At 42.5% G+C, this 24,665-nt stretch overlaps 1 protein-coding gene across 29 annotated transcripts in view; it reads right to left on the minus strand.

Moving 5' to 3' along the window:
* Tenm4 (teneurin transmembrane protein 4) overlaps positions 1-24,665 on the minus strand; it is a 2,854,999-nt gene that overhangs the window by 572,800 nt on the left and 2,257,534 nt on the right. For all 29 annotated transcript variants that reach the window (XM_087211381.1, XM_087211391.1, XM_087211392.1 and 26 more), the window contains one exon: positions 14,101-14,156. The gene's annotated coding sequence lies outside the window, so the exon portion shown is untranslated. The remainder of the gene's footprint in view (positions 1-14,100; positions 14,157-24,665) is intronic.

The raw sequence follows: 24,665 nt of genomic DNA on the forward strand, positions 1-24,665 counted from the left end.
TATTGGCATAAGGATATTCATACAGATCAATGAAGTAGAATTGAGAGTCCAGAAAAAAAAATTTAGAGTCAATCAATTTCATTGATTGATTGATTGATTGATTGATTGATTGATTTATTTATTTATTATTTTTGCAGTCCTGGGAATCAAACCCAGGGACTCTTGTATTCTAGGCAAACACTCTACCACTTAGCTTTATCCCCAGACAATTAATTGATTTTTTGACAAGAGTACCAAGACAATTCAAAGGGAAAAGAATGTCTTTCCAACAAATGATGCTAAGATAACTGAATGTCCACATGCAAAAGAGTAAAGTTGGACCTAGACATCAAAAAAAATACAAAAGTTAAACCAAAAGTGAATCAAAGACCTACTTGTAAGAACAAAAAGTATAAAACTCTTAGAAGAAAACAAGAATAACTCTTCATGACTGGACTAAATAATGGTTTCTTCAATGCGACACCAAAACATAAGTAACAAAAGAAAAATAGCAGATGAACAATTGTACTTCGTAAAAACTTCTGCACTTCAAAGGATATTATCAAGAAAGTGAAAGACAATTCAAAAAATAAATATTTACAAATCATGGATAAATGACTTGTGTCAAGAATATGTAAAGAACACATAACTGAACACTAAAAAGAGAAATAGCTCAGTTGATAAATGGGCAAAGAACTTCAATAAACATTTCTCCGAATTGCCAATAATCTCCTTTAAAGATGTTGAACATCATTAGACTATAGGGAAACCTAAATCAAAGCCACAATGAAATACCACTTCAAGCCCAGAAGGATATTTAAAATTGAAAAATAGACAATCCAAAGTGTTGGAAAAGATGTGAGATATTGAAAACTTTATATATTTCTGATGGGATTGTTAAATGGTCCGGTTGTATGTGAAAACAGGTTGGTAGTTCCTGAAAATGTTAATTATAGAGTTGCCACATGACATAGCAATATCACACTTAGGTATATATTCCAAACAACTGAAAATATATATTCACACAAAATCTTGTACACAAATGTTCACAGCTGCATTATTCATAACAGTCAAAAAAGTAGAAACAACCCAAATGTTCATTAACTGATCAATGGATGTTTGTTTATAGTAGGAATAAAATACTGATTCATGCTGCAATGTGGATGAACTCTCAAAACATTATGCTAAGTAAAATGTACCAGACGTAAAGGCAGCATCTTGTATGATTCCATTTCTATAAAATGTTCAGAATAGGCAGGTCCACAGGGGAAGTAGATCAGTGTTTGCCAAGGGCTGAGGGGAGCAGAGTATGGGGAGTGACTGCTAATGAGTATGGGATTTCTTTGGGGGGTGATGGAACATTCTAAAATTAGATAATGGTACTGGTTGCACAATGTTGTGACTATTCTTTAAAACATGGAAGTGTATACTTTAAAAGGGTGAATTTTATAGCGTGTGAATTATATCTCAATAATGCCACTATAAAAAATAGGCATGAAAGAGACTGCAGGGAATGTGGAAAAACTAGAAACCACTGACTTATTAGAAGTGGTGAGATGGAAGGTCATTTTCTTTTCTTGCTATTGTTGTTTTAATATTTTTGTGCATTAATAATGTGAAAGAGAGAGAGAGAGTCTTAGCTTTGGAAGTCTGAGGGCTGAGGTTCTTCTTTGCTCTGCTAGTTACTGACTACGGGCTCTTGAATAAGTGGCTTTGCCTCTCTGGACTTTAATTGGCTTTTTTCAGCAGTGGGAATAACACCAGCATGCTAGAGCCACCATGGGGATTACATGAGGCCTTCCATACCCAGAGCAGGTACGTTGCAGGTACCCATGGTGCTCATTTTCTTTCATCTTCATTTATTTATTGAAACAGTTATGGAGCATGTGTGACATACTGTGGATGTAGATGAATCAAGATTAGATCTTGTTCTTAAATATATTGTAGTTTAGAGAGGAAAATAGAAACATAAATAATCAAAACAAGTTCATTGGGATGGGTAATAATAAAGCTATGTACAGCTTGTTGGATACAGCATGTACACAGATCAAACACATTTCTGAACTAGTGTTGGGAGCAGTTGGTGAAGGGGTAAGACCGACAAATGAAAATTAGCAGAAGAAAGAGAATCCATAACTATAGACCCTTCCATTGGCATATGCTTCTTCTATAGTATGCTTTCATATATATTATCATATGCAATTCTCAGGGAATGCAAAGAAGGAAAGGATTATAACCCTGCCTTAAAAATGAGAAGACTAGTCTTAAGTTAAGAGACTGATTGGAGCCAAATGTGGTGGCACACACATCCTAGCAGAGGCAGGGGCAGGAGGATCCCAAGCTCAAACCAAACCTGGGCAACTTAGCAATTTAGTGAAACCCTGTCACAAAATTTTTTTTAAAAGTGCTGGCTGATGATATAGGTCAGTGTGAAGGCTCTGGGTTTAATCCTTAGTGACACAGAAAAAGCGGTTTCATCATCAAGCCAGCACATGAGGCAGAAGCCCTTTCACTTTGCCACCACTGCCTCTTCTGAGTCATCTTGGCTACACCCAGTGGCAAGACAGATGATGGGGAGAAGTGTCAGAAAATGAGCAGGAGTTTGCCCTGAGTTATGGCAGCAGAAGGCACTGAGTATGTAACCTGTCCATCCTTGGGGGTCCTGTGAGAAAACATGACTGATGGAAACCCCAGGACCCATTTGGCCAAGTCACTCAACAAAGATCTAATGCATTCCTTGATGAAACATTCACATTCTGCAGATCATCAACGCCTAGGAAATATTTCGCCAGTGGTCTCACTAAGTCATGAGCTGCAGGAGTGGGGTGGTCCATGACATCATTTATATAGCACCAATATTATACTGCTGGACGCTTGAGACATTACAATGGACATTTTCTACGGTGACACTGGGGTAACACTGAAAATCAGAGTGGTCAAGTGATCTATCCAAGGTCAGATAGAAAATCTGTAGCAGAGAAAGGAGTCAAACCTCAAAATAGCCTCTTTTCACTCACCATGAGGATTCTAAATTCCATCCTATGCAGTGAAGTTACAGTCTCAAGGACAGAGGGCAAAAGCAACAATCTGACTATAAGAGGTCAGAAGTCCCACAATATCATAGAGATGTGGGGTGCATGCCTGCAACTTAGCTTAATATCTGGCATGGAACTGGGGCTTCAGTGGCATCTTCCAGCCTAATTGAGCTTTGGTTTTGATGGAACCTGTCCTCAACTAAAAGCAAAAGACCTTCCATTACCAAATGCATCTTTCTTGAAGAAGGAGAACAACAGACCAGAGCACAGGCATTTTGCCCAGAGACCCTAGTGGGTCCCCAGTGATGCCGCCAAGCCTGTGGCAGGCAGCTGGCCAGCTGGACCAACCACAATCTCATTCGTCAAGAGCCATAAACAGTCCACTGCTTGACTTCAGTGTTGGCCCCAACCCATTCACCCTAATAGCAAGTCTGTGATCCCAAAGTCTCCTCACCATTGAAATATATCCAGAATTGGATGAAACAGACAGCTGCCAGCCCTGGAACTGGGGTTTGCCTATGACTCTATAATTGCCTTGTGCATGGACAGCATCAGAAGGGTTTCTGAGCCACCTTAGTGTAGGGACGAGGAGTGGTGGGCATAGGGCCTGGTTCCCATCATACTGCAGAGATCACATGACCTGTTGGGTTCACAACTGAAGTTTGTAGAATTCTCATCAAGGCAAGGCTCAATAGGAAGAAGCATCAAGATATGACCCCAACAGATATTCTAAGGGTAATGAAGAATACAGACTCAGGGATTCACTGATCTATGATAAAACCCAGCTTGGTCTCTTACAAGATGTCTCATCCTCAGAAAGCATCAAAACCTCTCTGAGTTTGAGTTTTTCCATTAGTTAAAATGGGTGTAATGTATTATTAGGAAGGCTACACAGGCTTTTCAGATGGACAGATTTATCAAGGGACCAGTGATGGCTGACATAAGAATAGGTGAGATGATAAGAGAGTATAGGCTGAAAAAAAAAAAAAGAGAGGAAAAAGAAGTGAATTGGGGAAAATTGCATTTAATAGGCCAAAAGAAAAACCAATCAGTACACATATGGACAGTGGTCAGAAGGCATAAGAAAGAAAAATAAAAGAAAATCACATTTTCCAGTAGACACAGAAGGAAATTGTCTGAGGTTTGCCAACAGTTTGATCTTGAAAGCTTAATCATAACAATGAAGACTTATTATAGCACCATCAATAAATGTCTCCTACAGATGGAGAGGGCAAAATTAGCGAATAGGTTCCTTATTGGAGCGAATTCCAGGCAATCGATAAAACTTTTTTTAAAATCTGAAGTATTGCATTTGAAAAACTTTCTAGACCCATCTGAATATGGTGGTAAAGAGCTGTTTTAATTGGTGGAGTCTACATGGGGTAGAGCAAGAAGATGGGAGCCTATGGACCATGTCCAGTGGGTGCTGCCATGTGACACCTAGGGGCTCCCTTTGGGACTCAGGCCTGCCAGCTGAGATGACTGCTCCTATTGTGCTGACAGCTCTCAGCTGAGTTCCTCTCCAGGAATGGCCCTTGGCCCAAGAAAGCTGTCATCTTTGCGCATTCCATACTTGTCACTGCAGCGAGCACTGAAGCCCACTGCCCCTGACTGGATGTGCGATGCCCCAAGGACCATCCTAGCTTCAGAGCTCTAGTGGGGACAGCTGGAGCAGGATTGTGACTATTCTGCCCCTTTCTTCCAATCCTGCCCCCACTCCTCACATTCTCAGCCAATCCTCCCAGCCACTAACCTTCAGAGGTAGCATTTATCCACAAGTCAACTTGTGGAATCATTATAGATACAGGAAATCAGCAAGAGGAGGAACCACGTGTGCTAATGACTCTCATCAGCATGATGCTGTCAACTTATATATATGTATTACAGACATAGCAATTTTAACGGTTATTATTTCTTTTGAACAAAAGGTACAGAGAGGTTAAATTAGTGCCCAAATCACACAGCAAACTTATTGCAGAAGCTAGACTACAATCTGGGTTTTTGGGCTCCCAATCATACAGACTGCAGCCACAGGCATAAACCGCGCAACCAGCCTCTGTCTCTTTCGGAGGTCAGCATAGACTTTCTAGAAAACACTGAAGCACCAGAATCAGCTCAGGGGACTACCCCCACTCTTCCTTTTGTACTACTGTGGGGCCCTGTGATCTCGGTATCATTCAGATCTCGCACTAAGTGCTGCAGAGCATTATGGAATCAAGGAGATGATCTAACAATCCAATTACAGCCTGGGCAAGTGGTCCTCATGTTCTTGATTGGACCATCTCATCGACGAGCACTCACCACTCAGAAGTCTGCTTATCCTGTAGTTCCCTCACCTCCACATAATATGGTCCTCAGCACATAGTAAGCACTCTAAGCACTCAGCGAATGGAAGGTTTTCCTCCTTCTGTTAGAATAAACGCAGAGAACTGGCCTATGGGGAGAGGTGCTCAGCTCTAACCACTGTCCAGGCACATTGCTGGGGAATTCTTCAGTTCTCACACAATCCTGAGATAGAGCTGTAGAAGTACAGAGTGGACTGTGGGCTCTGCAGCCACGCCATCTAAGTTAGAGGCCTAGATCTGCCTCCAGTCAGCTGTGTGATCTTAGAAAAGTCACTCAGTCATTCTATGTCTTGATTTCTTCATCTGTAGGATGAGACAATAATGTTATCTAGTTTAGTGCATCTAAATGCATGAAATTCTGCTAAGTACATGGTAAATACTAAATACCATTTTAATCATCATCCTGTTTTACAGACCAGGAAACTGAAGCCAAAAGATTGAGCTATTTCCCTAGAGCCAAACAGTTTAATGAGGAGCAAAGCCTGGATATAAATCCTGGGTCTGAGTCCCAAGTGTATGTGGTCTCCTTTATATAATAGTTCTTCTACCATTCCTTTTGCATATTATTATTATTACTGTTAAAAAGACAAGTATGTGTGGGGGTGGTGCTCATAGGGAATTCTGGCTGAGATGGCACATCCTGCTTCGGTGGATGAGAGCTCTTTGCTCATACTGGCATAGAAGAGCGAATCTGCAGTCACATCCACGAACAGGAGATAAGTGAGCAGTAACCTGCTCACTAAAGAGACATCCAGGTAAAGGGTGGAAAAGACAAACTCCAGCTCCCAGGTTGACTCCTACAGCCAAACTGGAGCTTTTACTTTGGCGGGGGGGGATCACATGGCCCTGTGGATTGGTGACTTTCGGGTGACCGTGTGCCCTGGGATACATGGGGAAGCATAGCAAACATTTCTCAAAGACAACGCAACCATTTTAGTTATGTACAGCAACGTCTTGAGAGTTGGTCAGTGTCCTGATAGGTTGGCATGGGGATGTGGCTGTGTGGCAGGGCAGTGCCTCTGGCTCCACAGAGGAAGTCTTGCAAGTAAGAGTAAAATTCAAAATATTTAACAACTGATATAAACAGGAATTAACCAATCAAAACAGACACAGTCCCAAGAGAATGCTGCAAACCAACAGCGTGGCCATGGGGGTACACTGCAGTCAAACATTTCCCTTGGCAGCAGGATAGCCCAGTGCACAAACAGGGAGGAAAGGATCCTCAAGGCAGGGGCCCAGAAGTCAACAGAGAACTACCTGCTTATCTCACATGGAAGCCCCAGGGAGGATTTCCTAACCCTCCTGGCTCTGCAAACATGATTCAAAACCCACTTCTGTGCAGGAAAGAGTAAATGCCTTCAAGGTACAGCTTCAAGGCTCAAGATTGTCACTTGTTTTGGTGCATGGGGCCAGCCCCCAAAAGAGCAAAGCTCTGATTCTACCCAAAAACATATCCATGAGGATATGTCACTGATACGTTATAATGATCGCCTTTCCCTTTGTGGCCTCCCGAGGCAGGTACTCATGCCCTAGAATTTATAGATGAAGGTACCAGTGCTCCTCACTGGAGTCCCTAGGATCATAGCTTGGATTCATGCACTGTAAACACAGCTCCACTTGGGAATTCCATCACATCAGAATCCTTGTCCCGTTCATAGAGGCCCCAGAGTCACTCTAAGCCCCTCTCTTTCTCAACTCAAATCTAACTTCCTGCTGTTTAACTTTCACAAAAAGTATATGCTCCTGCTACCTTTTGGATAAAGCCACGAGAGGTCAATTATCTTGAGGCAATGAAATTAGAGTGCCATTTCTTGGACTTGCATAAGGTGAAGCTCCACATGATGAAACAAGTCTGGTAGGTGGCATCTTGTGGGAAGGTACTAGAAGGAAAGGCCCTCTGTGGAGAGCAAGACACCAAAACCTTGCTTTGCCTTTCACCTGGCCTCATCCACCAGTGAGCTCACTGGAGTGGGTTTGCCAAGTCCAAGAAATACCCCAGTGCATTCCACCCAAACACTGCTCCACTGTTTTCCAGTGGAACTCAGAAAGTTGTGGCTCTTGAGGTTGACCTCACTTCCACTTGTATCCTACAAATTGGCTCTATTGTACAGGAAACACACCCTTTTCTTGCTAATTTTATTAGTAGTTCTTCAGAATATCTTTCACACATCACTGTGGCTTCCCAGTTTTCACAGCTTCGTCCATTCTGCATGGACATTGTTGGGGGAGCAGACACTGGATTTGAGTGACAGCTTTAGAGGAATTCACTGAAGGAGCAGTGGCATCAGCTGTGGCTATGGAGTAGCTGGGGATACCTGGGGATCCCAGTGCATATGAGTGAGACAAGATATCCCTGAACACCAACTCTCATTTCAGCCAGCCTGGGTTCCCTTCCAGCTGTGCCACTAGGCAAAGTGACTCGAAACTCTTCAAGTCTTTTGCTTTAGTGTAAGATGATTATAATAACAGTCTCTATCTTGTAGGGTATCTATGAAACTTAAACAAAATAATACAGTCATGGGTCCTTTAAGGATGTTTTGGTTAAAGAAAGCATATATAGCAGTAGTCTCATATGTAGATATACTGATTCCCCATGATGGATATATTTATTATGTATCACAAACATATACTATAAAAAGGGGAAGAAGAAGAAAACATCTCTTTTTTGCTTAAATTCTGTTATTGGTACATTTTAGGTGTACAATATGTTTACATTTATGATAGGGTGCTTGTACCTGTACATGACGTATCTTGGTTCTTATTTTTTCCCCATTTCCTGTGCTCCCTTCCCTATTTACAAAGACTTTGTTTCCATTTTTTCCTTTTCTCATAATTTTTCCTTTCCCTTCTTTCCTTTCCCCTTCCCCTCTCACTTCCCCTACCCCTTTAGACCTTTTCTTCCTATTTCAAATTATCAATTATTTGTATTAATCATTTTAATCCTTATTTACACTTTCAGTTTCTCACACCAAAGAAACTATTCAGTATTTACACATATGTGTCCTATTTATTTCACTTAAGAGTATCGCTTCAATGTGCATCCATTGAGCTATAAATGTCTCTAGTTTGTCATTCTTTATGGCAGAGTAGTACTCCATTTTATTAAAAAAAACCCCACATCTTCTTTATCCAGTCTCCAGTTGATGGGCATTTGGGCTGCTTCCAAGTTTTAGCTATTACAAACTGTGCCGCTATAAACACGGGTGCACATATATCACTGTGGTATGACTCTTTTAATTCTTTGGGGAGGATACCCAGCAGGGGAATAGCTGGGTCAAATGGGACCTCTAGTCCTAGTTCTTTGAGGTATCTCCATACTGATTTCCACAGTGGTTGCACCAGTCTGCACTCCCACCAACAATGGAGAAGGGTTCTTTTCTCCCCACACCCCTGCCAGCATTTGTTATTGGCTGATTTCTTGATAACAGCCATTCTTTCTGGGGTGAGGTGGAATCTCAGTGTTGTTTTCATCTGCATCTCTCAAATGACCAGTGATGTTGAACATTTTTTCATATATTTATTGGCTGCTTTTACTTCTTTGTCTGAGAAATGTCTGTTCATTTCAGATGCCCATTTTTGAATTGGGTCTTTGAATTTGGGGTGTCTGATTTTTTTTCAGTTCCTCATATACTCTAGATAGTAGACCTTTGTCTGAGGAACAGCTGGTAAAATTTTTTTCCCACATTGTAGGTTGTCTTTTAGCTCTGTTGGTGGTTTCTCTTGCAGTGCAGAAGCTTTTTAATAAGATGAGATCCCAGGGCCGGGGATTTAGCTCAGTGGTTCCGTCACTTGCCTTGCAAGCACAAGGACCCGAGTTCGATCCCCAGTACCAAAAAAATAATAATAATAATAAGATGAGTTCCCAAATGTTGATTCTTTGTGCTAGTTCCCTTGCTACTGAGGTTTTGTTCCTAAAGTCTTTTCCTATGCCGATGTCTTCAAGAGTTCTACCTAACTTATCTTCCAGCAAGTTTAGTGTAAGAAAACAGATCTTAATGGAGCTGAAAATTTCTTATTGCCTAGTGACCTAGTTATCATCACATTATAGCTCAATGCATTACTCATGTGTTTATGGCAATGTTGGCGTAAACAAATCTCTTGTGCTGCCCGTCATATAAAAGTACAGCACACACAATATGTACAATGCAAAATGCTTGATATGATAATAAATGACTGTCTTACTGGTTTATGTATTTACAATGCTATGCTTTTTTATTGCATATTGTTACTTACTAAAAAAAGTTTACTGTGAAAAACTATGCCATGTTACATGGGTAGCAGCTTTACCCATCAGGCGTTTTCTGTATCTCTTGATTGCTCTGAGAAGCCATGTTGAGAGGTGGGCACAATGGCACACACCTGTAATTTCAGGCACTCTGGCAGCTGAGCCAGGATCACTTAAGCCCAAGAGTTTGAGGCCAGCCTGCGCAGTATAGTGAGACCCATCTCAAAAAAAAAAGGAAGCCACATCAAGTGATTGACCTACACCATCTAGGCTACGTAAGCACATGTTATGATGTTCACACAATGATGAAATTCTCTAACTTCACAGGTCTCAGAACTTCTCCCGAGGTGAGGCAACACAGGACTGTATGTAGAAGGCACTTAGAACTTCCCCAGCACACAGATAGCGCGTTGCTCATTACCAATATTGTTAATCATTTCTTATTAATATTTATCCATCAGTTGCTACAAATTCTATATACCCTGCTAGGGGATGGGGTTTCCAGTTTTTACCATCTAGAACCTCCCGGTCTGGTAGGAGAGGAGCACAGAAAAACCAACAGTTGGATGCAGTGTGGTGTTTTACTAATGATTATTAAAAAAAAAAAAACTACTGCTAATCAATGACAACCATTTTTCCTAGTCCTTGTGTGCTATGTATTTTATGTAAGTCAAGTACATAACTTTTCTAGTCCAAATACCTGGTTCCAAATCCCAGCATTATCACTAAATAATTATGTGACCTTGGACATGTGAGTTAACTTTTTTGCCACTTAGTTATCTCATTTTGAAAAGGGACATAAGTTTGAAAAAATATGTAATATGTCACCAGAGTGCCTTGCACATCATAGGTGGTTTATAAATGTCTATTGGCCAGAAAAGTTGAATTAGCATGTAAAGCAGGCTGAGGGTGTACGGAAGGCTGGTACTAGGTGGCTGTTGTCTGTTGGACTGGCTGTTTTGGAAGTTGGAGGGCAGGCAACAGGCTTATCTACGGGGTGTGGCAAGATTGATGCTCAGTGACTTTTCTGCTTGGAAGTTAATTCTGAGTCAGTAATTATAGCTACAAAGACCAGAGGCTAGCCACTCAGATGGAGCTGGCAAGAACCAGGCAGAATGTCCCAAATAAATAGTGCAGGCCCTCCCGGACCAAAGTGGATGATAGGGAGGAGGGTACAGAGAGAAAGATATGTGGTCCAGGAGAAGCTGGATGCTTTGAGCTCTCTCAGGCATTCCCAAGCCTACCTCTCTCACCCCTATGCCATGGCCAGAATGGGTTTTGCTGGCTCCAGACCAGGTCTTCAGGGGTGAGAGAGGACAAGTCACATCATGTTTCTCTTTGTCCCAGTTTCCTTATCTCCAATCGGGAGTGTAATCCTAGTCCTGCTCTTAAGTGGAGGTTGCTGAAAGAATGAAATGTAAAAGAGTCTTGAGAAATCTAAAGTACTACAAAAATGCGCATTATCATTACTGACATCATTACTACTACTACTACTGGTGCTATGATAACTACTAATGACAGCTATTATGTATCTGTCAGGTATACCTTAAGGATCATCACTAATCCCTCCTACACCCTATTAACTAAAATGTGAACAAACTTAGGCCAAACAAGACAGTGCCACCACTAGTCCCTTTATTGTCTCTATGTGAATTGGGGAAAGACACCTTTTCTGGGGCTGGGGATGTAGCACTGCACCTGCCTCACAAGCACAAGGTCCTGAGTTTGATCCCCAGTACCAAAAAAGAAAGAAAAGAAAAGACACCTTTTCTCCTATGCAGATGGAGCTACTCCAGACATATGGTAGGGCCATGGAACACAGGCTGGTTTTTAGTTCCTGCCTATCTTCGACCAAGCAGCCTTTTGTTAGACACCCCTTCAACAACAGTTTGTAGCACTCTATGCAAGGACATCAAGTAGATTGGTTCAATAAAAGGCCACACTAGGACTCAAACACAGGGCCAGTACATTATATAAGACATAGATGCCCAGCAGGGTAGTCAGCTGCCTGGAGCCACTGGCTTCTAAGTAGACCACAAACAGTGGCTGCTTCTCCTACACATTCAGGCCTAGCAGACTGCTGTGGGGATGAACAGGAACAAAGCAGACCAAACTCCACACCTCAGGGAGTGCATACCTCTGTGACAGAACCAAGCAAATCAGGACACAACAGCCCCAGAACTGAGTCAGTGCTCAGGGAGGAACAGAACTGCACAAACCCACCTCTGTTTACACGAATGAACATTCTTGTTGTGCAGCCTGATAAGTCTGTGGCTAAGCCTGCCTAGCTTCCTGTCACAGAGCACCTGGCTTTCAGCTCAGGAAAGATAATCGCTCTGGGAACCAGCTCTGCTCAGGAGACCTGCCATCAGGCTTCCAGTTGAGGGTGAAACCTGCCTCTCAACAGGGCTTCACCTCCTCTCATGTCAGACAAGGGGAAACCCAACCCAAAGGAAAGGGATTGCCAGGCATCTGCAACTCTACATGACCCCCAGGGAGATGAATGAGCCCCAGAATTCCTAGCTCAGAGTACCTCCTGAACAAAAACCTAAAGTATCCTGCTGGCACAGCATAAGACACAGGGCGCTTAGGTTCCAGGTGCATGACAGCTATCATCTGTCAGTTCCGACACCAGCCTGTCCACTTGGGCAGTCAGATGGACAGATCGAACAGCATTGGGGTAGGTGTGGGGGCTGCAGAGGGCAGGAAGAGGGATGGGTCTCAGAGACATCAAAACAAATAGCAAGTGGCCCCAAAGAAGAGGGCAAAGGAGAGCTGAGTGTCCCAGCCAGGATGAAGGAATGGCTGGCCCCTCCCTGTCATCAAAGAGTTTAACAAGGCTTATTAAAAACCCATTTTGGGGTCCTATTGAAAAACTATACCACAAGGGTTTTCTTTTTTCATAAGAATTGCTTCCCAGGGATTACACACATGCGTGTGCATGCACACCCAGAGACTCTCCACAAACCTCACACCCCATCACGTTCCACACAAATCCTGCACATCCTGTATATCACACACACATCAGTACATGTACATCAAAGACAGCTGCCATTCACCACACACACACACACACACACACACACACGCACTGTAAAATAGAAAAACTAGGGCTTGTCCCAGAGGTTATTCATGCACCCTTTGAAATTCCAGACTTTGAGGAAACCCAAGAGGTCCATCGGCAAGCAGTTGTTCTCCACATAAACAAACACCACAGTCTCTAATCTCTATCAGTCTCCACGTCTTGCCGGAGGCAAGGCAGCTCAATAAAGGCAGAAGCTACCAGCCTGCTTTACGGTCCAGGATCATTAAGCTTTGGTGAAGCAGCAGCCTTCAGCAGGGTCACTGCACAAGAAGGGGGCTGTGTCCCCCAGGCCCATGGCAGATTCTCTGATATGCTAAATCCCAGCCACTTGGAGGAGGCAGCCTTGGTCCCTGGCAGGTTTCCCTGTGGATCTCAGCTTGCCTAGAGCCCATGGCTGCCTTCACTCCCAGGCAGAGAAAGGCACAGGTTTCTGCAACAATCAGCTAGACACAGGAAAAAACCCCTTGCAGGATCCCGCCTCTGTGTGGGCTCCATCCAAATGCCTGTCTCCCCAACGTTACACTCACTGCTGAGGGATAGGATTCAAAAATGCCCACACACATGCTAAAACCATCAGGTGGAACAGTTCACTGCATTTGGAAACAGCAGATTTGGAGTTAGCAGAATTGGAACTCAAACCCAGCCCTGATCCTTAATTATAAGACGACCTTGGCCAAGTCTGAGCTATGGTTCCTCCTCTGTCAAATGGCAATAACTACTTCTTTCTATGTTATAGAGTTGCAGGAAAGATCATAAAAATCCCTCCAAACCACAATCTCCACAACACAATCTCCAAAGCAGATGTAAGAAATTCTTATGAGACAATAATGAGGAGTAGAAGAATCTCATAAATTGGGCTGTGAGCTCCTCAAGGGCAGAGCCTATGGTGTATTTAGTTTGCCATCTCCAGTGCCTAATACACAGCTAGGCTTAGTGCGAGATATTCTGGGGAAAACAGTTTGAAAGAATGAACACAGAGTGAGTAAATCCATGGGTGAAGTTGCTCGGCTGAAGTCAAAGAGCAGGTAGGTCACTGTGAGCCCTGAGCCCAAGACACCTGTCCCCAGTTCAGTGCTCTCTGTTCTAGATGCGCCAGACAGTGGGTCTATTAAAGGACAGTGAGTGTCATACCAGCCCCGTAGCATGGGCCAGGTTTTCATGGGCCCTACCATGCCCATTAAGGAAGACATAATACAGGCTAGGCAATGTGTGGAACAGTCCACAAACTCACTTGTTAGACATTCCAAGTCAAGATTGGGAACAAACAGAAACTACAGTGTAAATAATACCCAATGCCTCAAACTGCCTCATTTTATTTCCTTACTTGAACTGTGCAAAACAGAAAAGTCTGGGGTTGGTGAGTCTGGAGGAGGTCAGGTCATGGGGCTTAAAACTGTGTCCTGTTTCAGGCTCACTTTCTGCATTACTTACCTACTGGCCAAATATCCCCGAGATCACTAGCCTTCTCTGATTCTCAGTTCTTCCATCTGCAAAACAAGAAGACAATCACAATCAATCCCCTGAGTCCTCTGGACTAAAATGCATCACCAGTTTTATACCTTATATTGGCTACCAACTATTTATGATCCTGTGTAACTGAGGAAATTGTTAATGGTCAGGGTTGCAAGGGAACTATTTAGAAAATGAAGTGTGATCATAAAAAATTAAGCATGATTATTAACTGTTATGTGTCAAGCATGGATGCCAACTGTACCCAACTCTCAGTACAGAAAATTCAACCTTCCAATCATTTTGGCATTTATTTTTCATAGATGTCAACATACAAAAAAGCTAGTAAGAATAGTAAGAAGAAAAGAGCAAAGACAAGTGTTATGACCTCAATATACTCACTTTGAACATTTTGGAGTATTTTCCAATTTTTTCCTTTTAAACATCGAGTTTACCATTTTTTTCAGAGCAGGGTACAGCTAGCTATAAAGATATATAAATTCAAAAGTACTTGGCAGATCACGGCTCTCAGTCTCTTATTCTCAGCCTTAGTCCAGGACTGCAGCCCTTGTTACATTATTTCATTCGTCCCCCTACCCCTCCACTTTGAGTTTCATTTATTTTATTTGTCAGTTTCCCCAACTACATTTCAGGCCTATCTGCAGGTCTCTGTTAGGCACAACTGAGTTCAGTGGAGTAAGGAGCAGACAACTTTCGATCCTGGACTGGTCTTTTCCCAGTCTGGGATCTGTTGTCTCATCCAGTAAATAAGGAAATAGGACCAGCCAATCAGAGATATTCCTATTAACTTAAAAACAAGAGGCTAAGGAAAAGAAAAGGGAACTCATATATCTGAGACCCTACTACGTGGCAGCTATTGAGCTGATAGTATCTACAAGTATTATCTCATGATCCTCATAACCGTCCTGGGAGATTTTACAGCTAAGAAAACTAGTTCGCCAAAGCTTGGTGATCCATCAAAAGTCTGCTACAGTAATTTGGGTACCAATTTTTGTTATATCCACGTGTTGCTTCTACTATCTCAATTTTTCCTAATCTATTCACTTTTTTTCTTAGCTTCATTTTTAAAAGATTTTTGAAATATTTTTCTGCAGCTTTTTATTTGTGTCTTTTCTCTGTATGGCCTAGTGAAAGGCAACCTTATGTTAGATAGATTTTATAATTGCTAAAGGAGTTTGTACTTGTGACGATTCTATATAAAAATACCTATAAAGCCACAGGTCTGAGATGGTACATACATATATTCCTAATACTCATTAAAATAAACAACTTTTGAAAGTTAAAATGCCATCCACACACTATCTCAGCTCCCAGCTGAGCCCTTACTGCGCTTTGGGGAGAATGGTTGAAGGTCCCTCACTGTGTTGTGATCTCAGAACCTCAACTGTCATATTTCAAAGCTGAAAAAACAAAAACACCTGACACTTGATTGTACATCAAAGAGTTGCCTGAGGTCACAAAACAAGTAACTGAAGGAACCTGGACTTGCCATCTCTAACCCAGTGCTCCCTATGTCTGCTCCGTTTTCTCCGTGCCTCTCCTCCAACCCCAAATCTGCAATTCTTTGGGATCTGGACACTAATTAGATTCTGTTTCGACATCAGTGTGGAGTTATCCTGTTCTGTTACGTTGTCAGTTTTTCCATAAAGTGAGTAGATCATATCAATACCTATTTAAGTTCTCAAAAGGGCATTTTGGAAAAAAGCTGCAGAATTTCTAAACTCAAGTTTAGAAAAATGTGAACTGAAAGTGATTCTTTATTCAGAGATCCAAGATAGTAACCAAGGAAATAGAAAGGGCTGGAAACATAATACCTAGGTACACCATTGCCACAGCAAATGAGTACAAAGTCCCAACTCTCAGGGAAGAACGAGAAAGTGGCAAAGTGACTGTGCTGGATGCTGATCAAAGCTGTTGTACAGTGGTCTTTCTAAAGCTCCAAGCTTCCACTTCCTGTCCTCTGGTTTAAAATTAATTGGTATGAATTTTTTATGACCAGAGAGCAAACAGGCTGAACAGCCTGTAGAAATGGCTTAAGCTTCCTTCACATATAGTTCTTCATTTCTGCTCTGAATATAAACCACAAAGCTAGCCAGAAACCGGAAACAGAGCCCTGATTACGGATCCCAATCCAATGACACCTCTCCCTTGAATCCTTCTCATGCCAATCTGAATCAGAATCACTCACATCCTTATTATGCAGTCTGCTGCACTGCAGTTAGGTATCATTTTCTCTTTTTAATATTTATCATTTTTTGTGTTTACTCAAATACACTAAATACAACTCACCACTAGCAATATTATTTCAAATATATTTCCCTGAAGATCTTTTATTAGAATCCTCACACACATCCACATAATACACGGATACTTTACAAAATAGGATCACTCTATAATGCTACTTTTAATCAATTTTTTAATTTAGTAAAATAGCATGGTCTTAAATGGTTATATAGATGTAGATACATTTATAATTAGCCCCCCCACTAATGAATGTATAGATTGTTCCCAAGTTTCCGCAAGTATAAAGACTTCAATATTTTGTCTCTATTTCTTGTATGGTTGTTTGACTATGAAGTGTGTTTGAAAAATACAGTGCGTGTTTAAATAAAAAAATTTATTACAGTGATACATTGCCATGAATACCCCTCACAATAATGCCCCTTGCTTTGAACATACATCTCATCATTCTTGCCACTTTCTGAAGCAGTTCTAGAAGTTCTCTTTTGGAGGATCTTTAATTGTGATGTCGTGGTTGCTTTGATGTCCTGAATCGATTCAAAACATTTACCTTTCAAGGTCATTTTGAATTAGGGAAATGGCCAGGAGTCGCACAGTGCTAGACACAATGAGAGAGGTGAATGAGGACACACTATCATGTTTTTATGAGCTTGCCTTTCTGCTGGATGGCACCTGGCAGGAATATTCACCGTATTTTTTTTTTATCACATCTCCTAAAGACATTCATGAAAGAGGATTTGAATTGTTTAAAAAAGTGGCAAGAATGATGGGCTGAATATGTTCAAAGTGAGGAGGAGTATTTTGAGGGGGATTAATGGCAATGTGTCTTTTACGGTAATAAATTTCTTAAAAATTTTAACATTCAACATATATTTTGATCACCTCTTGTATGTACTTAGACTAGATTGCTTAATAGTTAAAAAAATTTATGACTGTCATCCATAAAAGACTTTATATCATTTCTAAATTTCTTCCAGAAGTAATGAGCATTCCAATTCCTCTTTTTTTCATCAATATTAGGCATTAGTGTTTTCTCCCTCTACCTGTATAATAGATAAATAGTGTCTTGTTATTTTAATCTGCATCTCTTAAATATAAACATTTTTTTTTACATTTCCTGGCAATTTCATCTCCTTTTTTGGGAATTCCATGCTCTCTGTCCTTTATCCATTTCTAGGTAGGCTGTAGGTCTTTGCCTTATTATTACTTTTGTAGCTATTTTCCAGCTTGTTCAATCACAGAAAACACACCTCTGTCTGCTAATAAATTTCCCTAGAACCCCGGCCAATCAATTACCAAGTCCTATCAGTCCTACCTCTAAATACACCTTAAGTCACTTGAATTTTCTCCCTATCTAGGTTTACTATGATCATTCAAACCACTACTACCTCACCTGGACTTCTGTAGTACCCTTCTCTCTGGTCTTTCACATCTACTCTTACTCCTCTTGCCACCAGAAGCCACAGGGATGTTTTACAAATGCAAATTGGATCATCTCCCCTACTTAAAATCTTTTGATAGCTTCCTATTCAATTGAAGACAAAACCAAAAACTCTCAGTGTGTCCTTGTACCTTACAGGGGTGCTTCCAGAACCTGGATTCAGTATGGGGGTGTTGCCAATTCATCCAGTTCCCCATAAACTTCTATACATGAGCCACTGTGGCTTCCTTTCAGGTCCTCAAATGGGTCATATTTCCTCCTTGCTCAAGGCCCTGGGTGCTGTTTTCTCTGCTTGGAAAGTTATTTGCTCTCCTCTTTGCCTGGCTAACCCAAGCTTATCCTTCAGTCCTCTTTGCTTAAACACCAGCTCCCCAGAGAAGCCCTGAGCCCCACGCTAAGGAAGCTCCTCTGGCTGTGTATAGGCACCTTCCTTCGGGGACACTCATGACAGTTACAAAGCGCTGCTTGGTTCATTTAATGAGTGCCAGATTGCAATCCCCATGAGGACAGAGCGTCTCTCTTTTCTACCACTGTCTTCTCAGAGCTTATACCACAGTACCCAGCATATAGGATCTGTTCAAGAAATCCTTACTGCTTTCTCAAAGGAAAAGTAAAAATTAAATTACCTACTATTCCAAGGATCAAGCAATCAGCTCTAGGTTTGAATAATAAATTAATATGGATCTTTACACACAAAGCAGATGAGGGGACAAACCAAGCCTGGCTTATGTTTAATAATCACAAAGAACTGTCACATCTCTTTCCATGAACAAAGTGCAAAGCTTTGGCAACCACAAGAACACCAGAGTGGGGGCGTCTTGAATGCAAGATATGGGTCTCCTGCTTTTCTATAGCTCTCATCTCTCTGTTTTCTTTTTATAAACATTCAGTGAATGTCTCTTAAACGAACTTAATTTCAAGTCAAATTGTATAGCAATTGTGTCAAATCCACCACCTTCTCTCCTGTCTAACATTTAAAAATAAATCTGTAGTGCTAGCATTATTGATTTGACAATATTTCCTTCTATAGATCAATATGTGTATTTATGAATATTCTCTTATTTTCCTGAATTAAAAAAGAAAATTAAAAGGTTGATTGTAGGTCAGAGAGACTCAAGTCTCCTCTAGATGCATCTCTGCCTTGCTCCCTGAGTCAACCTTGTGCTCAACACAGGATTCAGTCACTGCACTTGTGAGACTGTATTCAGTCCCCACCCCATAATATACCCTGCGCTCTTTCCTATAGGGTCTCTGGGATGGAAGTCAGAGATCAGGCTGGGATGCAAAGCCACCATCGCCTTAGCTTAATCTGGACTCTTCTCATGCTAGTCCAGGGCATTACTGGGGGTAAAATGACCAGCTACACACAAAGTGTTGTGTGGTTCACTTCTGACACCTCAGGCCACAGATATCCTTGGTGAGGGACTGAGAGGAGGTTGGCAGGTCCGGATTTTCTGGGGCCTAATGGGGACCTTATGCTTTTGCTGGTAATAAAAGGCACCAGAGAAAAATAAAAGCTTGTTTGCTGCCTGGAGATGAAGTTTCATTTTCCAGGACAAGACCAAATGTGGTTGTGCTAGTCTTGTCCATGTCTGTAGCTTTATCCTGCTTGGACACCTGTCTAGTGGCTGCTTTAAAATTCCTTTACCTCGAACATACTTCTACCTAGAAAAGTCCTTATCCATCTGGAGATCCAAGGAAGAACGAGAAGACCAAGACCTGCAAGGACAGGACCTCATGACTCAGTGAAGCAGGGCTACAGAAGGCACAGCTGATGTCTCCTGTCTGGAAGTCCTTGTTGCTCTGCTCATGTGGTTTCAAGGACCCTAGGGCTCAAAGGTCCTTCTTGAGCTGTAAGTATCTATTTTTCTGATATGGAAGCCAATCTCAGGGAACTCTGTTGATCTAAACTAAACTGGTCAAGTGCCACCAGATGTCTGAATGAGGAAGAGTTCTCTCTGAGGACCATGGGCTATAATATTCAGCAGCATCATCTCTAGTGCTTGGCTTTTTTCCCCTAGACTTTTCCTGCTGGTTAGGTTCTCAAGTATGGTCATTTTAGCTTTCTTTTTGGGTATTTTAGAGTCAAAGATTTTGTCCTTTCTCACTCGCTCTTGGTTAGATTTTATTTTGTGCATGTGATCAGGGTGGTGTGAAGAAATTTAGCATGATAAAATTGTACTAAGGCCAGGAGACCTCAGTCCTAGCACCAAACATGGCCTGGTAGGGCCAAGAGCAAAATCCTGATGGATTTTTTGGCCATCTAGGGACCAGCTGTGTCCTCCCCCGGATGGCCTCCTCATTTGCAGGTGCTTCCACCTAGGACATTATGCATCAAGCTGCTTTCACAGTGAGAAAGAGTCCTCTGTGTTGTGCAGCAGAGATAATGGTCTTTTATTATTTACCCCAAAACATGCAAAATCTAAAATGATCCAAGATGCTGAGTGATCCCATCACTTCTTTTCAACCAGGTCTTGGAACCATATGAGAGAGCCTTTTTAATTTTAGCAAATGAAGAAAGTGAGCTCTTGAGAGATCAACTTCACCCAGCAACTTTGTGCTCACCCTCCCATTCACCATGTAGTTTCCAGGCCACAGAAGCAGAAACGGAACCTAAATATCCAATCCCAACCCACGGATGACTCTACCACACCACCTTCCCAGTGCTGGAGTCAGAAGCCTGTGGTTCATTCCTACAGCCAGCAACCCTTAGGCTCATCATCCACCTTTGTCAAGGATTGTACTTCATGAAAGGGAAATGTACCAGATGTGCCTCCCTCCAGAGATTCTCAAGGATATACATACGAATAAAATCAACTACTACAAGTGACCATGGACAGTCAGTGATCACTGACTGTCTATGATGTGCAAGGTGCTTTCACTCCATGTTCATAGCAATCATTACAGTAGTCTTGTAAAGTACAGTAGGTTTTACTGCTCCAGTTTATAGTTGAGGACATGGAAGCTTGGACAGGTGACACGATTTGCCTTAGCTACACAGAGGAACAAGCAGGTGTCCTGTCACTGAGACCCACCAGTTAGCTTCAAATTCAAGGTGTCAACAGTTCCATCTGTAACAGGACTCCTCTTATGCTGATCTCCACATAGGTCATTGGCACCACCTCCTAATACCCCTCTCTATGCTCCCTCCCATAACTAATCTGTCGTTGAATTCTGCTGGTTCTAACTCCTAAGCTCTCCAGTTTCTGCCCACTTCTCACCTTCACTGCTTTAGCTACCACCGTCGAAGCCACAGTCACCTCTCATTTGAGCTTCTGCATGGGTTCCCCACCAGTCTCCTGCATCCTCTGCTCCTAAAATATGTTCCTTCTGCCCCATCTACATGTCACATCTGACCTGGCGCCTATCAGCAGCACTGCCTCCTCTTACTCTGCCATTCCTTCCTTTCCTCAAACATCCCATTCTGTGTGGCTTTAGGCTCTTGCACTCTCTGTCTCATATTCCTTCCCTGTAAAACAACACGGAATGTCTGTATCCTCTAGATCCACGATTTCACCTCCCTAAAGGATCTTCCAAAAAGAGCCAGGGTGCGGGAAATGGAAGCTGAGGTATAAGACGTAGGGTTGTAGGATGTCAGGGGTGGGAGGATGGGAGCCTCTGTCTCCTTTCTTCTGACCCCATCCTGAGCTTCCTGACAGCTTCAGTCACCCACAGGCTAGGAGAGCTGGTCTGATGTAACTGAAGGCCAATCAGGCTGCACAGAGCCCAGGGAATTGCCTCTGGTGCTGCCTCAGGTGTGGAAACAGTATGGGCTGGGTAGAGGGTGAAAGCAGGGCTGGGCTGCTGAGGGCATGGCCTCAGGTCTGGTACCCATGGAACCTGGAGGCCAAGGACTTGGAGTGGCCTAGACATCACTGGGGACAAGGTCTGAGGCTTATTGTCCGTGAACCCTTTTGGCAGTTTCTTGAAACTTACAGACCCAAGCTCAGAAAAATGTTTCTAAATGCATAAAATAAAAATCAATAGGATTACAAAGAAAACCAATTATATTGAAATAGTTATCAAACTGTTAAAATGAGAAATTTGTGATTGCTATATTTTTATTTCTTTTTCAAGTCATAACAAGACCTAACAGCGGGTCTAATAACTATCATAACCTTGAGGTAGTGATGAGTGTAAATGATATTTTGAGGCATCTCCAATAACTATAATAAGATACAAAAATATCTGATTCTTCCTGCTAACGTAGTCCCAGAAACTGCTAATGCTGTTGTGGTTTATTGCCTATATTCACAATGGGAGAAAATGCTAACTTTCAGTTATTTTTTTCCCAGCCACACACTCACATTAGGAAGCTCTAATTTAGGGAAAGTAATCTCACTTTACAGACAAGGAAACCAGCTCTCAAGGGGTCAGGGACTTGCGCTGTGTTACCTAGTTCAAGTTAAACCAGTTACTAGTACCAGCATTGATGCTTCCCAGGCCACATTCTGCCCGCTCTGCAGAGCCACATTCAGATGAGATTGGGCGCATTCAGGGTGGTATGGCCGTAGACTGGAGCCACATTCAGATGTGTAACTCTCCAATCATTTCATTCACTGAGTCTTGGTTTCCTCGCCTGCACCATGGGAAAACCCACACCCCCTTCTACAGACTGCAGTGAGAACATAATAAGAAAATGAACAGAGAAAGACCTTGTCAGATGGATAGTATTAGGGAATATATATTCCTTGATTTGCAATGAAGTTACATCCAGATAAACCCATTGTAAGCTGAAAATAGCATAAGTCACATATGTGTTTAATACACCTAACCTACTGAATGTCCTAGCTTAGCAACATTGTAGAAAATTGGTTTCCTTTCTTGATGGCACAGCTGACTGAGAGCTGCAGCTCACTGCTACTGCCCAGCATCTTGAGAGTATCTAATTGCATATCAGTAGCTCAGGAAAAGATAAAAATTCATCATTCGAAGGATGGTTTCTAGTGGATGTGTCACTTTTGCACCACTGTAATATCATTAAGTTGAACAACTGAAAGTTGGGGACTTTCTGCCTCAGTGACGGGTGGGTAATCCCTATGTATTACCTCACAGGAAACCCAAGGACAGGAGAGCCCAGGGTGGCAAACCCAGATGCCTCTAGGGACCCAACATTCCAAGGAGGGGGAGATGGGAGGGGGGTGAGGGGCAGTGAAAAGGATCAAGATATGATATATACCAATTCCCCACAATGGATGTATTTTTATGTATTACAAACATATACTAGTAATTTTATTAAAACAATAAAGAGGGGTGAAGACTATGGCAAACCCAATAATTTACATCCACCAGAAAAGGGTGGGCACCATCCCCTTCTGGATAGTGTAAAAGTGGGCCTAGTGTTGACAAATTTGACTTTCTAAGAGATGGTGGAACCTTTATTTTTTGAAAAATATATTGCTTTTTATGTTAAAGTTGTTAATATTTAAAACAGAGTATGTGACCAAAAATTTGTCAGTTTGCAGCCTTTGCCAGTATACAGGAAAAGCAGTTTTCCAGCCTGGGGAAGGGGAAGATGAAATGGGTCAATGTCTCAGACAGGCCACACAGTCTTCACCCCATTCCAGCTCTGGCGGCCAGGTGGGGCCTGTGCAGGGTGGGCATTCTTGCCAGGGCAACCAAAGCCTCCCAGCAAACATTCTTGGTTTGCCAGTTGTGCTCCAGCACCTGGCTGCTGGGAGGCTTCCCTGTTTTATTAACCACACTGAATCATGCGCACAGCACATTAAGGTAAACAGAGACATTTCCAGGGTCTATAATGTAGGCAATTCTAACAGATGAAGAAACAGGCTTCCAAATATAAATAGGAAGATAAGATAAACAGATGGAGATCCAGGCCAGCTTCACACTGACTTGCAGGCTGCAAGCCATAGATTTATCAAATCATGGATCAGTCTAGCTGGAAGAGATCTTCATTTAGATGATGAGAAAGCAGCTCCAGGGAAGGGAAAAGACCTGCCAATGGTCACTTTCACTATTTGCATACATCTGATTGCTCATAGCATCAGTTTCCTCATCTGAAAACTCTCACAGAGCCCCTTGCACTTTCCTGAAGGTGTCATATTTTCTCCAGCCCAATGCTGCTTCCCATGTTGGTTCTGTTGGTCCAGGCTTGACCTTCAACACCTGAGCCTGTCACATCCTGCTGTCTCTTGCCAGTCAGGAGCTGACACGACACTGCCCAGGACCACAGCCCCTAGGCCACATGCCAGGCAGGATGACCACTACTAGTATCCATGTCTGCTGCTCCATTCAGGCTGGGAGCTCTGAGGCAGGACCTTACCCAGCTCTCTCCACTCAGAGCCCAGTAGCTGGGCACATGGAGGCACTCTGCAAATGATGGCTTTGTGAACCAGGGAACAATGCATCCTGTCAGTTCCCTCCTACAGTAGCATAAGGAGGCCCCAAATAAAGTCTTATGGGAGAGCTCACCAGACACCACCTTGATATCAAGTTAACATGCGAAATTGGTCCCAAGTCTAAGATAAAAGAGAGACTTTGGTCTATAACATCAAAGAGCAGTCAAGACTCTGGTATGGAAGGAAAATGGTTACTTTGATAATCCGTCTTGTGAACAAAGGAAAGAGGAAAGCTCAGTAGTGGTTGATGATTCACAAAGTGTCAGATTCCTCCTGGGACTTCACACCCTGCCTCAGTGAAGAAGGTAGGACATATTGTACCTCTCTTATGGGGTGGAATGGGGAAAGTGACAGCCCAAGGCAAGAGTAAGGCCCTTGCATGCCACTCCAGGGCTCCTTCCACTCAGCACAGCTGCCCCTGACCTGACAATGAGCTGCTTGTGTCCTGCCTGCCCACTGCCTATCCCAGCCATGGAGGGCAGGGA

This window comes from Heterocephalus glaber, unplaced genomic scaffold, assembly GCF_053883595.1.
Source record: "Heterocephalus glaber isolate CG9 unplaced genomic scaffold, H.glaber_assembly_v1.0 deba00001428, whole genome shotgun sequence".
NCBI lineage: Eukaryota > Metazoa > Chordata > Mammalia > Rodentia > Bathyergidae > Heterocephalus > Heterocephalus glaber.